The 18492-nt window shown below is 38.5% G+C and overlaps 1 protein-coding gene across 3 annotated transcripts in view; it reads right to left on the reverse strand.

Moving 5' to 3' along the window:
- Positions 1-18492, reverse strand: part of lzts2a (leucine zipper, putative tumor suppressor 2a) — a 75085-nt gene that overhangs the window by 21670 nt on the left and 34923 nt on the right. Inside the window, exon 1 of one of the 3 annotated variants that reach the window (XM_077197190.1) lies at positions 2309-2559. The exons of the other annotated variants lie outside the window; for them this stretch is intronic. The gene's annotated coding sequence lies outside the window, so the exon portion shown is untranslated. Of the gene's footprint in view, positions 1-2308; positions 2560-18492 lie in introns of those variants that run through there. 3 annotated transcript variants of the gene reach the window in all.

Genomic DNA, 18492 nt, shown 5'->3' on the forward strand with positions numbered 1-18492 from the left:
CTCAAAATGGCTTCTCTGCCTCCTCTCAAAGCTTTCTGAACCAAAAATCAGCAGAAAGAGACAAATAAAAAATCTTGCGGTGTTTCTGACAAACCATAATCATCAGTCTCATGATCAAACTGAAATCCCAGCGCAGATATGCAATGCATTCGGAGGGAAAAGTGGCACAGCGCACAGTAAATTAATTCCACACCAGCACTTACATAACCAGCGTGGCCTCAGACAAACTATGCCAGCATGAATATGTAATTCATCTCAAAAGTGCAGAGATGGTGAACCACGCAGGAGCCGCAAACAGAAAAAAAGACAACCTTGGAGCTGGTCGTGAAACTTGCAACACGCCACAGCGAGACCAGCCGCAAGAGGATGTGGACATACACACACTGTCCCAACAGATTCCAACCAAGCTCAGACGGAGAGGAAAAGAGTGGCATGGAAAGTTGTGATTCAGTGAAGTCAGCTGAGACTGACTCGACGACGGTAATGAGCTCTCCCTCTGTATATATGTCTGCAGGAAGCTACAGCCTTATATAAATACTTGGCACATAAAGGCATCTCATAAATGGAAACAGTAAAGTGATGAGAGGAGATAGTACGAGGTGTTTTGGAGAACCTAAACCTGTGAGGTACAGCTAGACAGTGAGGCACATTCTGTCCTAACAGAGACAGTGAGCTGACTGCATTTACTAAGGCTGTATTTCAGAGCCCTGTAACATATGAGAGTGATTTAACTCATCTATTATTTTCCGACTCACTGACGCAAGCACCTTTCCACCCCCCTAGGTGATCTCATCTGGAGTGGAGTCTGGACGCTGCTGACACGCAGTAACGGGCCGCTCTATTTCAGGCTTTTTCAGCAAGAATGTGCCATGAGCTGAGTCACATCCACTTTAAACACAAACAGGAATCTCAATATACTTGGGGGCGCTTCAATCTAAACTTCATCCCATTTTAAAAACAAAATGTCAATAGATCAGGCTGCATGCTGTGCAAGAAGCTTAGTGGTGTTTGACTAGTTTGAAGAAGCTTTGTATAAGCACTCGGCAAGGAGTGATTGGTGTGTGTGTGTGTGTGTGTGTGTGTGTGTGTGTGTGTGTGTGTGTGTGTGTGTGTGTGTGTGTGTGTGTGTGTGTGTGTGTGTGTGTGTGTGTGTGTGTGTGTTGGATGTTCCAATCTGGGACAGTTGTTCATACATCAACTTTTTACTTCACATTCACAATAAAGCAAACAAAAAACTCCAAAAGGGAGTTTTTATCCAGTATTCCAGAAGAACCCTTTTGGGTTCCCCAAATAATCTTTCAGTGCACAGTTCTTAAAAGAACCATTTTTTCTTAGTGTAAAGAACCTTTTGCACTTTACCCACTAAAGACACTTTTGTGCAACGGAAAGGTTCCATTGATGGTTCTTCATGGAACAATATATGCTAATGAAGAACCTTTATGTTTAAGGGTGTACTTCCGAAACACTGCTTTTCGACAACGTAAAAGTCCACAAAACAAAGATAAAACAGCTTAACCAAGTTCTGTAAATCAATCAATTCACAAGCCCCTGCTCTCTCTCTCTCTCTCACCCAAAAACAGCTCAACATGACTTGTCTCCTAGACAAGAATGACATTAAAATGAGAGCAAATGGAGACTTTTGTTTAAGCCTCATGCTTCTTAGATATTTCTCCTGTAAAAAAAAAGCCCCAAGTAATCTCACATGTGAACTGAGTCCCAGATACAATCTCATTAAACAAGACCTAAAAAAAAACAAGATCTAAAAAAAAATCAGATTTGACAAGATGCCAAAGTCTGCAATAGTTATAAATCTCAATATAAACTCTCACATTTGTCAAATTCTTCCAGTATCAATAATGTAAGCTTTTGTTGTCTACATTCACATCTTATAGCTCTTTATTCTTATTGTATATAGTAGGAATTTCAGAAGAAACATAACTTTAAACATTATGTAAACAGAATGTTTAAGTAAACAACTTAAAATGAAACTAACTAACTAAGATCTCTATTATGCTCTGAGAGAACAATAAAAATCCCTTCGAGTAGAAGAGCCAACTTGCTCTATCCTCAAAACAACACATTATGATTAACTTTGTGCCATGCAGTCGTTCTCACACAGATCTCTCTTCAGAAGAAAGCACTAACACTGCTTTATAACTTCAAAGAGCTTCTTCTCACCCCAGTGTGATCAGCTTTAAGAAAGTTAATCATTCATTTCACATCACTTCAAAGCTCTTGTGAGCTGCAGTGGTAATCTGAACTCTTGTGCATTCAGAGTGTAATAAATACAGTCGTGTTGCTGACATACCCATAGTGCTCTGCATGGCTGCCTCCTCGTGTCTTCCCCCAGTCTGTCCTGGAGGTACAATCCCAGTCTGCTGCTTCTCTTTCTCTATCTTTCTTTCTCTCTGCGCCTACGCCTCATGCCAAAGTTTCCTCTCTTTTCTCTGGTAGAAACCCCCTTCTCCTCTGTCCTGTCCTCTCTTTCCCTGCTGTTTGCCGCCACAGCACCGCCCCCTTCTCCTGCAACCCTCCTCCCTCTCTCACTTTGTCTGTGTCCCTTTCCTCCTCCACTACCCCCATCCTCACACACATTTAATCCCTCCTCATGCTCACTCCCTCTCTTTTTCCTCGTCTTTCCTCTACCTTTTCCTTTTCTTCATCTCTGTCAGATATTTTCTGTGGAAAATGGAAGGACTCTCATCCTGTTTTCAAATCTGACCCTCAGCAGCTGCTTTAATCCAATTTCTGAGGTCTCTAAATTATCAGTATGATCAAAACTTTGCTGGGAAAAAAAAGTTGCACACAATATTCTGCATGCCTTCTGGTATCTGACTGATACTTCATACTCTTTTAGTAGGTAAAAAGCATTTTAGTCATTCTAAAAATTAAGGTCGTAAGTTACGCCTTTTTGCTGTGAAATCTTTAATGATTTTTAGAAAGTAAATGTAAGAATGACTAAGAAGAATATATTGTTAGTTTAGAGAATATATATAGAATATATTTTTAATATAACATTTTTAGTAATATTTCAAGTTGAACACTTACTGGACTGAAACCACTTAGGTTTAGTTAATTACATCTTTTTTTTAAGTATAAAATATGATAAATAAGGTTTTTGAGGAACGTTTGTTTGTATATCTCTCAATCATCATAGTAGTGAACTAGTAGTATTATATAGTAGCATTATATATTTTTTGCCACAACACTAAAAACTACATAGCTTTGACCATGAAACTAAGAATTTTAATATCATCTTACAAAGACATATTATTTGGAAATACATAAAATGCCTGCAAATATCAGTTATCACTCTGTAAGTAGTTTGTTATACAGGTCTCTTTATAAGTTGAATCTCATCTTACATTTTGACCATATACATATCAGCAATAGTATTTTTTCGTTCTCAAATATGGAATTTTTACCTCATAGGGTCACACACACACACACAAATGCCGTACATAAAGAGTTTGTTGTCCACTAACTGGATTACGGTAAAATCTCTCCAATCAAGTCAAACTCTTCGTCTATTTAGTGGATTTTCCTGGGATATACGATAATCTCAAGGCTGGGACATCAATGCATGACTCACTCTAAACATTGACTCATCACATGCCCACATGCCTTGTTAATGCTTTAACATACGAAAGAGCATAGTAAACACACTCCGTCATCACAACTACACACACCAAGCGCACCACAAAGGGTCTGTTGTGCCATATGATATCACAAAACTTTCAAGCAAAGTGATCAAAGGAAAACTTTGTAAAGAGGACAAGAACAGAAAACCACATTTGGGTGTGTGTTTTTTTTTTTTACTATATGGACACATTTGGCCCTGTGTACTTTTATATAAATGTACTTGTCACATTTTTACTAGTTTAATTTGTCTATTAACAATGTCCATGAGTGGTGACCCATGCTTCACAGGAGAATGCAGCCTTTTAAACATTTTTAGGAACTTTTATCAAAATTTGTATGAACCAACAAATGTGATGAAAATGACGGTGATGGAAACAACATGCTTGTTTAGTCCCTGTTCATTTGTTACCTTGGTTATTCAAAGGTTTTATAATTAGTATCACGTGGCTGTTCAGTATTTTATCCCTTATTTCTAATGTTCATTTATAGCCCTGTGTTTCAGTTCTTGGTTGTCCGTATTTGTTGTTGCTTTGATGGTTTGGTTTTCCATTTCATTCAGGAATAAATTACCTTTTTTTAAATATATTAAAATAGAAAACAGTAAATTGTAATATTTCACAATATTACGGTTTTACTGTATTTTTTTTAGACTTGGTGAACATTAAGTACTTCTAATAAAACATTAAAAAAAGGTACACCACCCCAAACTTTTACTGTAGTGTATATATACAGTGTACATAAAAGACGTCTGAAAAGTAGCCAAAATATCCAAAATCGTTTCAATGTAAGCTAAAATTAAAAACATTCTAATGCAAATCAATCCTTGGGACACAGAAATGCTGTATTTGAAGAATCAGCCATTTATAAAGGGTCGCCTTTCAATGAAACCTATTCACTGGCTCTTCCCTTTCAATCGTTTACCACTTCACTCCTTCATTTACTGGCCATTCCCAAACAAAAGCAAGGAAGCATGACGTGTTACTCCTAACCTGCATACACAGAGAACAGTAAATACAGGGACACAGAGTAGTGTGGCACTCTCGAGTGAAGTGAAAAGGAGAAAAGGAGGAATGAGAGAGGCAGAGAAAAAGACAGAGAGAGGCAGGGAGGAAGGAGAACTAATGAAGCGTTAGGAACAGATGAGCATCTGAGTGATTAATGGACACTTGCCCTCCAGGGGAGTTATCATATGAACATACACTTCACATATACTCACTGGGGAGGCTTAACTTGATACTCCCAACTACAGTGCACACACATCTCTCAAAGTACATCCGGTCGACAGTATTCTCCATACTGGAGCGACAGCACATGCACGAATGCTTACAGACCTTGCTTGGTAGAAATGTATTATTTCATCGTTGTTAGGCGGAAACCTGGTATCTCCATATTTTCTTTTGGCCACCCTTTAACCAATGAAAAGTATTAAAAACAGCTTGTAACTAAACCTTGTAACTCCATTGGATCTCCATTGCACTTAATCTATTATAACATGAGTGCCCATATATAGTTACAATAAACTTTATAACCTGTTAATTGTGTAAAATGTAACTGCCTCAGTTGAGCCGTTCTAATGACGTAAAAAACACGTCTGGCATACGCTGGTCAAAAACCTTGTAATTCCATTTAGCTTGATTTTGGTAAAATGTTAATAATATAAATGACACATCAAGACCAAGCCATACAAAAATTATATTTAAATATAAACTGTGACAACACATTGTTTAATTATTAAAAAAACATTTTTTCCCCATTCCTGAAAGTAGTTTTCCACCCTACAGTGATTATATGTAATCTGGATTATGTAATCAGATTCCAAAAATGTAATACTTGTAATTAGATAATTTTTTTTCAATTCTCATAATCAGACTACAGTTTTATATCAATTACTTAATATAAACAAATGGCAGTAAATTATTCATAATTTCATTGGCTCTCACTAATTCTTCTTTTCTAACTTTTACATATTTAAAAAAGTCCATTGCTTATATCTGGAACGTTTTGTGGAATTGCGCACATAAACCAGCCAATAGTCAGGTGGCTATAATTAAACAGAAGATTGAGAGGCAACAGAGCATAAACAAAATATTTCATATTTTTTAGTAAGTGTTTTATTTTTATTTTCAAATTATTTATTCCTTTTAATTGAACATTTTTAAGATTTAATTAATTATTAACTTTATCAATTTACGAACCCCCTGCATTTCCTTTACAAACCCCAGTTTGGAAACCCTGATAGATCAATATTGGAATAGATTATCCGGTCCCACTTTATATTAAGTGGCTTTAACTACTATGTACTAACATTGAAACTAATAATTTGATACAATGGACTTATTGTGTACATACAGTACATGTTTTTACATTGAACTTATATTTTGAAAATACCTGCATGTAAATTGTGTACCTGCAAATTACATTTGTAATTACACAGTTGATCCTTCCCTTACACCTTAACCCACCCTTAAACCTAACCATACCACACACACCTGTCCCTAACCTTACCCGTATCCCATTTTAATAGCAGCTTAAAGGATTAGTTCACCTCAAAATGAAAATTTCCTAATAATTTAATCACCCCAATGCCATCCAAGATATCCATGTCTTTCTTTCCTCAGTAGAAGAGAAAATAAGCTTTTTTGAGGAAAACATTTCTGGATTTAATGGACTTCAATGACAACCATGTTTTGAAGTCCAAATCAATGCAGTTTCAAAGGGTCTTTGAAGTGCTTGAAAATGCTGTGCACGATCGCAGCTGAGGAGGAGGGTCTTGTGTAGCGAAACAGTAGGTCATTTAAAAAAAAAAAAAATCTATATATATATATATTAGGGCTGTCAGTTAAACGCGTTATTAACGGCGTTAACGCAAAACCATTTTAACGCGATTAATTTTTTTATCGCGAGATTAACGGTCTTTTTGGTCTAGCAAACTTTGTAGTTTTTTTTCACATGCTTTTGCAACAGGACGCGGCATGCGCGGCGCTGCGATATGAAACCCATTCATTTCAAGGGCTTGCGCCGTGCGAGGACGTTTTGTTGCTTCGTCGACCAAAGCGCAAGTGGATCTAGCTAGACCGGAAACAAAACAACAGGCACGCGCACACACACTTGTTTGGGCTTGCGAGCCGGCCAAATAGGTTAACGTTACGTTTTGAGTGGATGACGAGCGCGAGACGCCGAAATGGATGCCAATAAGATTCTGAATGGAAAGCTTACTTTTAAAAAGTTGGCAAATGGTTCCATTGACTAGACCAAAGTGATCTGTGTGTTTTGTCGTTATGAACTGAGCTATCATCATCGCAGCACGTCCAGTCTGAAGTACCACTTGATGATGGCCAAGCACACACACACAGTTGATGCGAATTCTCCGCCCCCTCGTCAATATCAGTACCTCGTCAGTATTTCTTTCACCCTTTTATTGATGGACAGTGTGTTACAAAGAAATTATTTGCTCCAAGTGAGAATCTTAGTGTGAAATTGAACACAGTATTGCCTATGTTGTTTTCAATAAAAAAAAATGTGCACAAAGCAAGCAATCCACTTTTTCATGTTGATAAGAGCATTAAAATGAGAAAAAATAATGAACAAAAAGAAATCAAGAGACATTTTGAATAGATAAAAATGTGCGATTAATCACGAGTTAACTATGACATTAATGCGATTAATCGCGATTAAATATTTTAATCGTTTGACAGCACTAATATATATATTAGGGGTGTAACAATATTCGAACCGAAGAACCGCGATACAGAACCCTCGAATCGCGATACTCTCATGGCGTACCGATTTGTTGGTTCCTAGAGAAATGAACTCTTGCACTAACTAAATGCACTATATTATCCTATATATTATATTTTACTTAACCTGTTAATCATATCTTGATTATTTAATGTACGTTTAAAATATATTTCATGAAAATGACAGCAACTGTGTAAATTCTTATATTTCAATAACAAATTAGAGTAAAGTTAATGCAAAAACTGCCTTATGTTCAGTTTACATGTTTTCATACAATGTGTTGGGTGTTGATTATTATATCTAAAAAATAAATAGCATCTGAATTTAGGCTCTGTTGTTAACCTTTAATGTTATAGTAATGTGCGGCTCCCTATATAGTTTACAGCATTAGCAGATTTTTAATCCTTACAAAACGTTTAATTGTAATTTAATTAATTTAATTTAAAGACAAAGACACCATTTTTTCATTAAACCACTGTTTAAATTTTTTTATAGCTTTCTAAACCAAACCGAACTGAGACGTCAAAACCGTGGGAAAACCGAACCGTCAGTTTTGTGTATCGTTACACCCCTAATATATATATATATATATATATACACACTTTTTAACTACAATTGTGGGGATTGAGCTGATCTGCAACGAGCCGGGAACTACGTCATCACGTTGAAAGGTCAGGCTCGATGTTGCCGGCGTTCATTGTTTACAAAGCGACCAATACAATTTGAACTATCCTCCTTGAACTATCCTCCGGTCGAGTGGGGCGGTACTACCGCTGGCGCCGGCGACAAGTATACATTTTTTTAAATTTTTATTTTATTTTTGACCTATCGTTTCGCTAGATGAGACTCTCTTCATCAGCTGCGATCGTGCACAGTCCGTTTCAAGCACTTCAAAGACCCTTGAAACTGCATTGATTTGGACTTCAAAACAGTGGTTGTCATTGAAGTCCATTATTTGAAGAAAAATCCAAAAATGTTTTCCTCATAAAACTTATTTCTCTTCCACTGAGGAAAGAAAGACATGGATATCTTGGATGGCATATAGGTGAGTAAATTATTAGGAAATTTTCATTTTGAGGTGAACTAATCCTTTAAAAGTGTTTTACAATACAACATGAACACAATAAGTACATTGTACTTATTTTTCGATGCAAGTACATAGTACTTAAAGCCACTTAATATAAAGTGGGACTGATTATCCTAACGTAATCTAAAAGTAGTCTGATTACAGTATATTAGCTGAAATGTGTAATGTAAAAGATTACTCTTACAAACTAAAATTTGTTTCATTCCATTTTTGGACTATAATTTGTAAGTAATCTACCCAGCATGCTTACAAAACACCCTGGACATGAACTAGGGAGTAAACTTTGTTTCTTCCAGTACTGTACTGGTTAAAGCTGTTGTTAGCGGGGTAATGAACAGCCTTGATTAAGTATGAATGGGGGCAAGGGGAATTCTCAATCCCCCAAACTTCCCAGTCCCGCTGTCTCTTTCAATTCAGAGGGGAAGAACTGGAATGGAGTTGGTTAGGAAAGGGAGAGAAAATTAATGATAGTGAAGGACAAAAGACTGAACATGAACCTAATCCCCTTTCCATCCCCCACATACACACACACACATTGATTTGATCAAGCATGCACACACACACATGCAGATGGACACGCAAAATTAGAGGTCCTCAAAACCTCCAACAAAACACTTGACCCTTCATCTACTAGAGAGGGAGAGACATAGAGAAAAGAAGGGGCAAAAACACAAAACAACTGTTGAGTGCCAGACATGGGGTTGTGGTGGGGGCTATGTGAGATTCATTGCTAAAATGAGTAGAACTCCACTGATATCTGCAGATTCAGGTACCGTCACTCAGAAAATTTCACAATTTAATTGTTTTCAGTTGCAATAATACTGCTCTGTTAAACACATTTTACAGTGTTTAAAGTCAGCCTGAACTTTTCTAAATGCATTTACTGGGCATGATTCATCAGTTAGTGCACTTTATTCCTAAAAAAAGTCTCTTTGTAATCTTTGATCATGATGTAATAACATTCTTTGCCTCTAAACCATAGTTGGCATCAGTTTTTGAAACGACCACTCCACCCACTTGTCACATTTAAACCATGTTTCACAACCCAATCAAATTTCCAGAGTACTGTCGAAGACTCACAGCAAGTTTGTTTATAATCAAGTTATCCTTACGAAAAGAAGTATACTTTTATACTGTAGCATAATGTAGTTCATATTAAGTATACTTAAGTAATGTTCAAGTATATTTTTAAGTATACTTTATGCAGTAAGTATATTAAAATCAATGTACTGGTAGTAAACTTGTGAATGTATATGTAGCGGTCACCAGATGGAGCGCCCTTGAGAGCCACCAGAGTACTCCACATCAGACTATTGTCATTCCCTCAAAAACTACATCTCCCATAACTCACTGCCCGGATTCTTCATCCATTATCACATTCACCTGTCTCTCATTATCTTGTTTAGCTCACCCTATAATAGCCTGGTTTTCATATTCATTCCCTGTACGTGTAACACGGCATTTCTGAGTGTTTTCACTGTTTTCACTGTTCCTGGTTTTGCCGTTCCTTTGCTCACCCTCTGGATTTGTTTGTCTTTGTTTGGACTGATTACCCTGTGCTTTTGACCACTGCCTGTTATACGGTTCCCATTAAAAACTGCATTTGGATTCTCAACCAAGATGGTAGCATCTACGCCGGTGTCTTCGGACAAGACGGCCGCCTCTACCCCTGTGTCTTCAGACAAGATGGCCCACTGAACCATTGGATCCACCCTGGCCCCCTGAAGCGTCGGCTCATGCTTCGCCCTGGCTGCCGCCCAGCCCTGCTCCTCCCTGGATGCCTGCCAGGCCTGCTCCACCTTAGTCTCCAGGCCCTCTTCTGCTCCACGGGCCTGGCCCTCCATTCCGCCCCCGGGTCCACCTCTGCTCCACCTCCCTCCTGAACAATTTTAGGAGCGTCTGGAAGCCGCTCCTTTGTGGGGGCTATATAACGGTCACCAGATGGAGTGCCCTTGAGAGCGACCAGAGTAGGGCTGGATGATTAATCGAAAAATAATCAAAACCGAAATTCAGAGCCTATAACCGACGTAATTTTACCATGTCGGTTATTTCGTTTTTTTAATCCTATTAATATTTCCGCCCACTGTGTGTTAATGTACTTTCCCCAAATAACATATTACCGCATGTGTAGTCACGTAACTCCGCCCCGTCCAGTCTGCGAAATTGAAGCAACATGAGCCCCTTTCACACAGCGCGTTGATCCCGGGAAATTGCCAGAACAAATACCTTCTGTGTGAACGCAAACACGACCCGGGATTGATGCCAGGTTGGGGACATAGTAACATTGCCGTGTTCAGTCCCGGAACGCGAGCTGTGTGAACAAAAGCCATAATCAATGCCGTGTCGTAATGATGGCGCTAAGCCGGGATCGTTCGCCAGCGTGAAACGGTTCGTAATGTGCTAGTTTATGATCGAATCAGAGAAAAAAAATGCAAAAGCGTGGTTTCTCGAGAGAAATCGCAGCTCATAAGCAAACTATAGACGCCGCTGGGACATGTCACGTGTCTTTGCGGGTTGTGTGTGTCTGTGTGAACGCACTCTCTTGATTCCGGAAAATCACTGGCAGTGTGAATGAACCAAAGTCAAACGAACCCGGGTTAAATCCCGGGGCACTTTATCCGTGTATTTTCCGGAATCTCTGTGTGAAAGGGAACTCAAACACTGAGTCAACTCAGCAACAGGAGCCGCTTGTACCAAAGAAACACGCGAAAAAAGAGAGAGACTGACAAACGCCCAGCAACAAGTGCCTCCACTCCCCAAAGCAGGTTTCGATAACACAAGCATTTACAAATGCTACACAATATGAAAAGGATTAGTTTTTTTAGTTTTATACAAGTTATATTTTACTTTTAAGATGGCAATATTTACAATAATTTATTTTGTTTACAAAAATAACCATTTTCTACATTTTTAGGAAACTTTCTTTTTGCATTAAAACTTAATCACTTTTTTTATAAGATGTTTTTATTTCAAGCATTGTATGCTTTGTTTGATTCAATTGTTTGAAATATTTAATAAGTAAGCATTAAAAGCTATCTGTGCGTTTTCCTTATTTCCTTATTTTTTAAACTCTGGTGCTTTCAGTTTGGTCTACTCCCAAGGTTGCTGTGGCCACTGACTGTGTACGAGGTTTGTTTGACAACAGTGGATAAGCTGGAAGCGTTAATAAGTTCATACATCAGGAAATGGTTGGGAGTTCCACGCTGCCTCAGCAGAGTGGGACTTTATAGTAAAGGAGTATTGCAGCTGCCAGTCTCTGCTTTAACCGAGGAGTTTAAGTGTGCCAAGGTCAGACTGGAAATGACTTTAGCAGAGTCACGCGACAAATGTGTAAGGGAGGCAGCCCCTGTGGTAAAAACTGGTAGAAAGTGGTCAGCAAAGAAATCTGTAGTAGAGGCAAAGGTTGACCTTCAAATTGGGGATATCGTGGGACAGGTACAGCATGGTAGAGGGGGTTTTGGGCTCAGTTTAGCTCCTCCTAAATGGCACAAGGCAGGCCCAGCTCAAAGGAGGAAGCTGGTAGTCAACGAGGTGCGAAAGCAGGAGGAGAGGATGAGATGTATAAATGCCATTTCCCAGGCCAAGCAGGGAGAGTGGATGAGATGGGAGAGTGTGGAACAACGAAAAATGGGCTGGCAAGACCTTTGGTCAATGGAAGAGAGTAGGATCAGTTTCCTTATTAGGTCAACATATGATGTTCTCCCATCACCGCAGAACCTAAACCTCTGGGTAGGAGAGGATCCCTCTTGTCCTTTGTGTTCATCACCTGCCACATTAAGGCACATTTTGACAGGATGTAAGGTGGCTCTTAGCCAAGGTCGGTTTACTTGGCGCCATGACCAAGTATTGCGATGTTTGGCTTTAGCATTGGAAGGCAAGCGTAGTATGACCAATAAGTTGCCGCCTGTTCTAGCAAAACATTACACGCAGAAGACAATATTCCTCCGCACAGGCGAGCAACCACCAAGAAAAAGTGCTAACACCAATTCTCGCCCAGGACAACTGGAAGCTGCAAGGGACTGGAAGATGCTGGCTGATCTTGATCAACGGCTTATTTTTCCACCTGAGATTGCCACCACTAACCTACGACCAGATATTGTTTTGTGGTCTGGATCAGCACGCATTGTTCAACTGATAGAGTTAACAGTGCCATGGGAGGATGCGGTAGATGAGGCATATGAGAGGAAGAAATTGCGGTATGCTCATCTGGCCACTGAAGCAGAACAGCGAGGATGGAGAGTCCAGGTTTATCCAGTGGAAGTGGGTTGTCGAGGTTTTGTGGCACACTCTACAACCCGGTTCCTCAGAGACGTCGGATTCAGTGGTCAAGAGTTGCGTCGCACAGTAAAGAACTTATCTGAAGCAGCAGAAAGGAGCAGCAACTGGCTGTGGTTGAGACGGAAAGATTCTAGCTGGCTGAGTACAGGCCGCCATGCTACGGTTTCGTAGAATTCTTGAAAACTTGAAGGGTGTTGGTTTATTTGTATAGGTTGTATAGTATTTACAGTCATTACGTTCCTGTGTATATTGCGTGAATGACGGGATGTTGGGCAGATATTGTGTTTTGCGGTAGGTGGTATGCCATACGGAACCGTTGCCACTGAAACTGCATATTAACGCACCAGTGGGGCTCAACAGCCTTAGTCAAACGGGTTGGCGCGTATGGTTGGGTTGCGGAGAGATTGTGAGATTGTGGTTAGGTCTCAGCAGCACTGTTGGTTTATTTGTAGAGGTTGTATAGTATTTACAGTCATTACGTTCCTCTGTATATTGCGTGAATGACGGGTGGTTGGGCAGATATTGTGATTTGCGGTAGGTGGTATGCCATACGGAACCGTTGCCACTGAAACTGCATATTAACGCACCCGTGGGGCTCGACAGCCTTAGTCAAACGGGTTGGCGCGTATGGTTGGGTTGCGGAGAGATTGTGAGATTGTGGTTAGGCCTCAGCAGCACTGTTGGTTTATTTGTAGAGGTTGTATAGTATTTACAGTCATTAATTTCCTGTGTATATTGCGTGAATGACGGGTGGTTGGGCAGATATTGTGTTTTGCGGTAGGTGGTATGCCATACGGAACCGTTGCCACTGAAACTGCATATTAACGCACCAGTGGGGCTCGACAGCCTTAGTCAAACGGGTTGGCGCGTATGGTTGGGTTGCGGAGAGATTGTGAGATTGTGGTAAGGTCTCAGCAGCAAGAGGGAAGTAGAGGTCAGTAAGCTGGGCTGAGTTGAGTGGGGGACGGAGGGGGGTGACTCTGGGACGCCAGAGTCACTGTCGAGCCCTCTTGAGGTGTCGTGGGCTAGTCGACGAAACACTGAGGACGGAAGGTGCCCACTTGAAGACCCTAGAGATGTTCCCTGCTCCGCACAATCCAGAGGGTTGTTATGGGGGGACCACACTGTGGTTGCAGCCGTTGTGTGTGCTGACGCGCAAATACACTATTAACACCAGACAGAAGGAGATTCACGTCACCAGATGGAAAGAAGCGTAAATGGATGGAGAAGCATAGGTTACTGTAAAGCTACGTCTTAGTTGGTGCTTATCTTGGCGAAAGCCGAGTACAAATCAGCATGAAGTTTTAACATCTACTCTCGTGTAATGGAAATCTAGAATCACAAAGATAGGATTATGCATTCTTTCATAAAAAAAAAATAACCGTGAACATATTTACAGTATAAGCCTTGCCAGTGACACATGAGAAAGAATTTTTTTTGAATAATCGTTCAATAATCGTAATCGAGGTAACTTGTTAGATTAATCGCGATTATGATTTTAGCCAAAATCGTCCAGCCCTACACCAGAGGGAACTCCACATCAGACTACTGTCAATCCCTCACAAACTACATCTCCCATAACTCACTGCTGATTACCCTGTGCTTTTGACCACTGCCTGTTATACGGTTTATGATCTTGGATTTTCCCATTTAAAACCTGCATTTGGATTCTCAACCTTCGTGTCTCGGAGCAGTTCGTTACAGCATATTTCAATACTGCTTGGGACTAAATTGGCTCACTTTTTAGTATATACACAAGTATATGTTTAAGTGTACTATACTGTAAGTGTAACAGTAGTAAACAACTAGTTCAAAACTACGTTTCTCATTTGTACTGCATCTGTACTACAAGTACTACACTACTTATAAGTATACTAGTAGTTTACTATTTTAATAATTGCTTTTTTATCTTTCCTTTGCCTGCAACAACCCATGACAATTGATATTTATATGATTCTTGAGCAAAATATCAGCAAATTAGAATGATTTCCGAAGGATCATGTGAAACTGAAGACTTGAGTAATAGCTTCCATAACAGGAATACATTTCATTTTAATACATTTAAATAGAAAACCGTTATTTTAAATTATAATAATATTTCACCATTATACTGTTTTACTGTAGTTTTTCATCAAATAAATGCAGCCTTGGCGAGCATAAGAGACTTTAAATTTAAAAAATCTTGCCGACCCCAAACCTTTGAACTGTATTTTGTTTGTTTGATTCAAATATGTGTTACTTTTGGAAGCAAACTGGGTTTCCAATGCAGTTCGACGTTCATAATCCTACAGATTTTTGAAAATCAGCTTAAAAATGTATTTTAACTGATTGCACCTGGGCCTCCTAATGTGGAACAAATCACAAAATGCATGTTGGTCCAGTGCATGGTGTCCATTGAATCTTTGATATTCCTGATGAGGTCTACGACTCTGATGGCATTCGAGGAGCATGTTGACATGCTATGTCAACTCTTTTAAGCAGAGGGAAAATGTGTTTTATCATCTAAATGATCAAAGATCGCAGCGTGGAATGCAAACTAATCTTTGATGAACCTGCTGCTGGAGGCAGATTACATAAGAACATCATGGGTTCAGAGAAGTATATCAAATCTGGGAATGTGTATATAAACCTAGCCCTGAGCTCAGACCCCCCAGGATCACAAGGCTCCATCACAAAGCATTGAGCTTAAGCCAAACACATCTGCTGTCATTACACATCCCATACACTCTCCATAACAGCACATGTACAGTACACACCATCAGTGACAGAAACTCATTCATAGGCAGTGCTGGGCAGTACCCGATTATATGTAATCTGGATTGCGTTATCAGATTCCACAAATTACATACTTGTAATTAGATTACTTTTTTTTTTAAATGCTCATAATCAGACTGGTGACAGTTTTATTGATTATATGATTACTTATTGTTAAAAAATTGAAGTAAATTATTCATTATTTATTTATTCTCACTAAATATAATTTTGATCTTTTAAATGGTCCTTTCTAAAACAGCCTATATATATATATATATATATATATATATATATATATATATACACACACACACACACACACACACACACACACACACACACACAGAAGGTCTCTTAGTTTTGTGGTATTACAAAAGTCAGAGGCCACGAAGCAATATTTCATCTTTTTGTGTTTTGTGCTGATTGCTTTTATTTTCAAATTTTACATTTTTATGGTTTAAATAATTATAACCTTTTCATCAAACCCCTTGCAGTTTCTTTGCAAACCCCAGTTCGGGAAACCCTGACCTAATCTAATGTTTAATGCACTTATTTTTTTTATGACAAATTTTCAACATCATTTTTTGTTCTGTTTGTATTTTATATCACTGAAGTACAAGATTGTCCTATTCACATCTATGTAACAAACAAGTTAAGGCTAAAAGTTAGGCCAAAATAATCTAAAAGTAATCAAAAAGTAGTCCGATTACATTTGATTAATGTTTATGTTATGATAATGTTACTTACTACAGTTTTCATCATGTAATTTGTAATCAGTAATGGACTACAATTTGTAAGTAATCTACCCAGCACTTCATGTAGTACATCAACACTTACAATGCCAGAAATGTCACATAGACACACAAAGAGATTTCATAAGCAAATACAGAGGTCTGGCCTGAACACTGTAATGAATGGTGTGTAATGAAACTGTATGTGTGAAGCTGCCAGCAGGTTTGAGCAGTGCAAACCAATCTACTTTTACTGCTCTGCTCCCTGCCATGGAAAAGCAATAAGGGCACTGAGGTGATGTGGGGAGGGGAGAAGGATGAGGAACTGAGGGAGCTCCGTGTCCATTTTGTAATCTGTTGAGTGGGATTGCAGAACGCTTCATGTAAAGAAAAAAAAGAAAAGAAAAGAGAGGGGCATTGAGTGGAGGACATGTGGGCATGATGCACCTCTACTCTTCTGCGCAATGTGCTGAAAATGAAAAATGTACAGAGAGTTTACAGGTTATTTGGAACATTGACTATTCTTTTGTTTTCAGAGAGTTTCCATTCTTGGAATTCCCCCATTAATGAACAGCCAGCCCTCCAGCTTATTAAATGCATTTGGATAATATCTAAAATATCTAGAGTATGTTATCCATCAATCATCATTATCCTTATACAATTATTATTTAAATATATATATATATTTTTAATTTTATTTAAACTTAAATAATGAATTATAATTTAAAAATTACTATTATTATTATCATCATTACTATTATGCATTATTATTATTTTATCCCCAAGTCAAAATTCAACGATTTCAATATGAACTCAAATATTTATCTTCTGGAAGATCTAATAATAATAATAATAATAATAATAATATTATGAATAATAATAATAATAATAATAATAAATGTTGTTGTTGTTGTCATTGTTATTAATACAAAGATATATTTGTATTTTGTAAAGAATTTGTAAGAATTATTATTGTTTTTTTATTATTGTTGTTTTTATTATTATTAAAGTTAATGCATTATTATTATTATCTTTATTATTATCATTACACAAAGTTGCTTTATGAATGACACATAAATGAGTCTGAGAACTCCATTAAGTTTCCTTAGCTATGAAAGAGCAACCTTGGTTTTGCTCAAATAAATAAAAAAACACATTTTTATTTTGGGCACTGGCATCAAAGAAAATGAAATAATGAGAGAAAAATTAAGAGAGATATCTGAAACACCTGTTCCTAACACCAGCCGTGAAATGCTATTAATGGTGTTTTATGAGCGTCAAGGGTCAAGTGAGGTTAAAGGTCGAAAGACCAGTGTTTTAAAATAGTGAAGGGGATTGTGGTCTCAGTCACGACGTGAACACAGGTGGAAACACCAAATATAATAACATCACAATTAGCAAAGATCACATGGACAATTAAGATAATGTCTTCAAATCAGTGGGCCATAGAAAAATGAAAACATTTTTACAGTGTTTTACATAAGCTTTGATCTGAAGATCAGTGCTGCGAGTCCACATGGGGTTAGACATGCCTCAGCACACTTTAACAGAGAATGGAAAAAATAATAGATTTCTACAAAAGAATTTAACAGCTACAGACTGTATATTGCAGAGTTAGTCGTTTTTGCTATGGGAGAACTGCTAACATAAGCATTGAAAGATGTTTCACCAAGACAGTGATTTCCCATAACTAAACAAAAGTGATTCATGGAGAGAGAGAGAGAGAGAGAGAGAGAGAGAGAGAGGAGGGGGGGATGTCAGAGGGCAGTGGGACATCTGAAGAATTCTTCGTGTCATTCAGGAGAAAAAGGTTACAAATCACAGAGGGACACATCACTGCTCTGGTTTAATAGGACAGAGGAAAAGGGGTAACGTGTGGCGTCTGTTAAACTGTGAATCTCAGGGCTGGCCTATACTCTTCCACAGTAAATCTTAGCAGGAGAGAGGTGGGAGCAGGCAATGTGTCAGAGACGCTTTACTCGGCCTGTCTTCTCATTCATTTCCCATTAACTCACAGCATGCTTGCTGTTTATGTTCCACTGGCATGAAGAGAGGGCCATGAGAACGACACGGTTTGATGAGACTCATAAATACAAATAACAGCCTGTCTGAGAAAATCCATGTCCATGTAACATTTCACCCCAAAATTAAATTAAATAACTTAAAGATATGGACCATATTCACAGTAAAGGACTTTCCTCCGCAAATTCTCATTACTGGAAATATTTTGCTATATTTATATTCGTCTTTTACATATCTCTG

Source organism: Siphateles boraxobius, unplaced genomic scaffold (genome assembly GCF_051911475.1).
Source record: "Siphateles boraxobius isolate OS27281-9 unplaced genomic scaffold, OSU_SipBor_1 37, whole genome shotgun sequence".
Classification (NCBI taxonomy): Eukaryota; Metazoa; Chordata; class Actinopteri; order Cypriniformes; family Leuciscidae; genus Siphateles; species Siphateles boraxobius.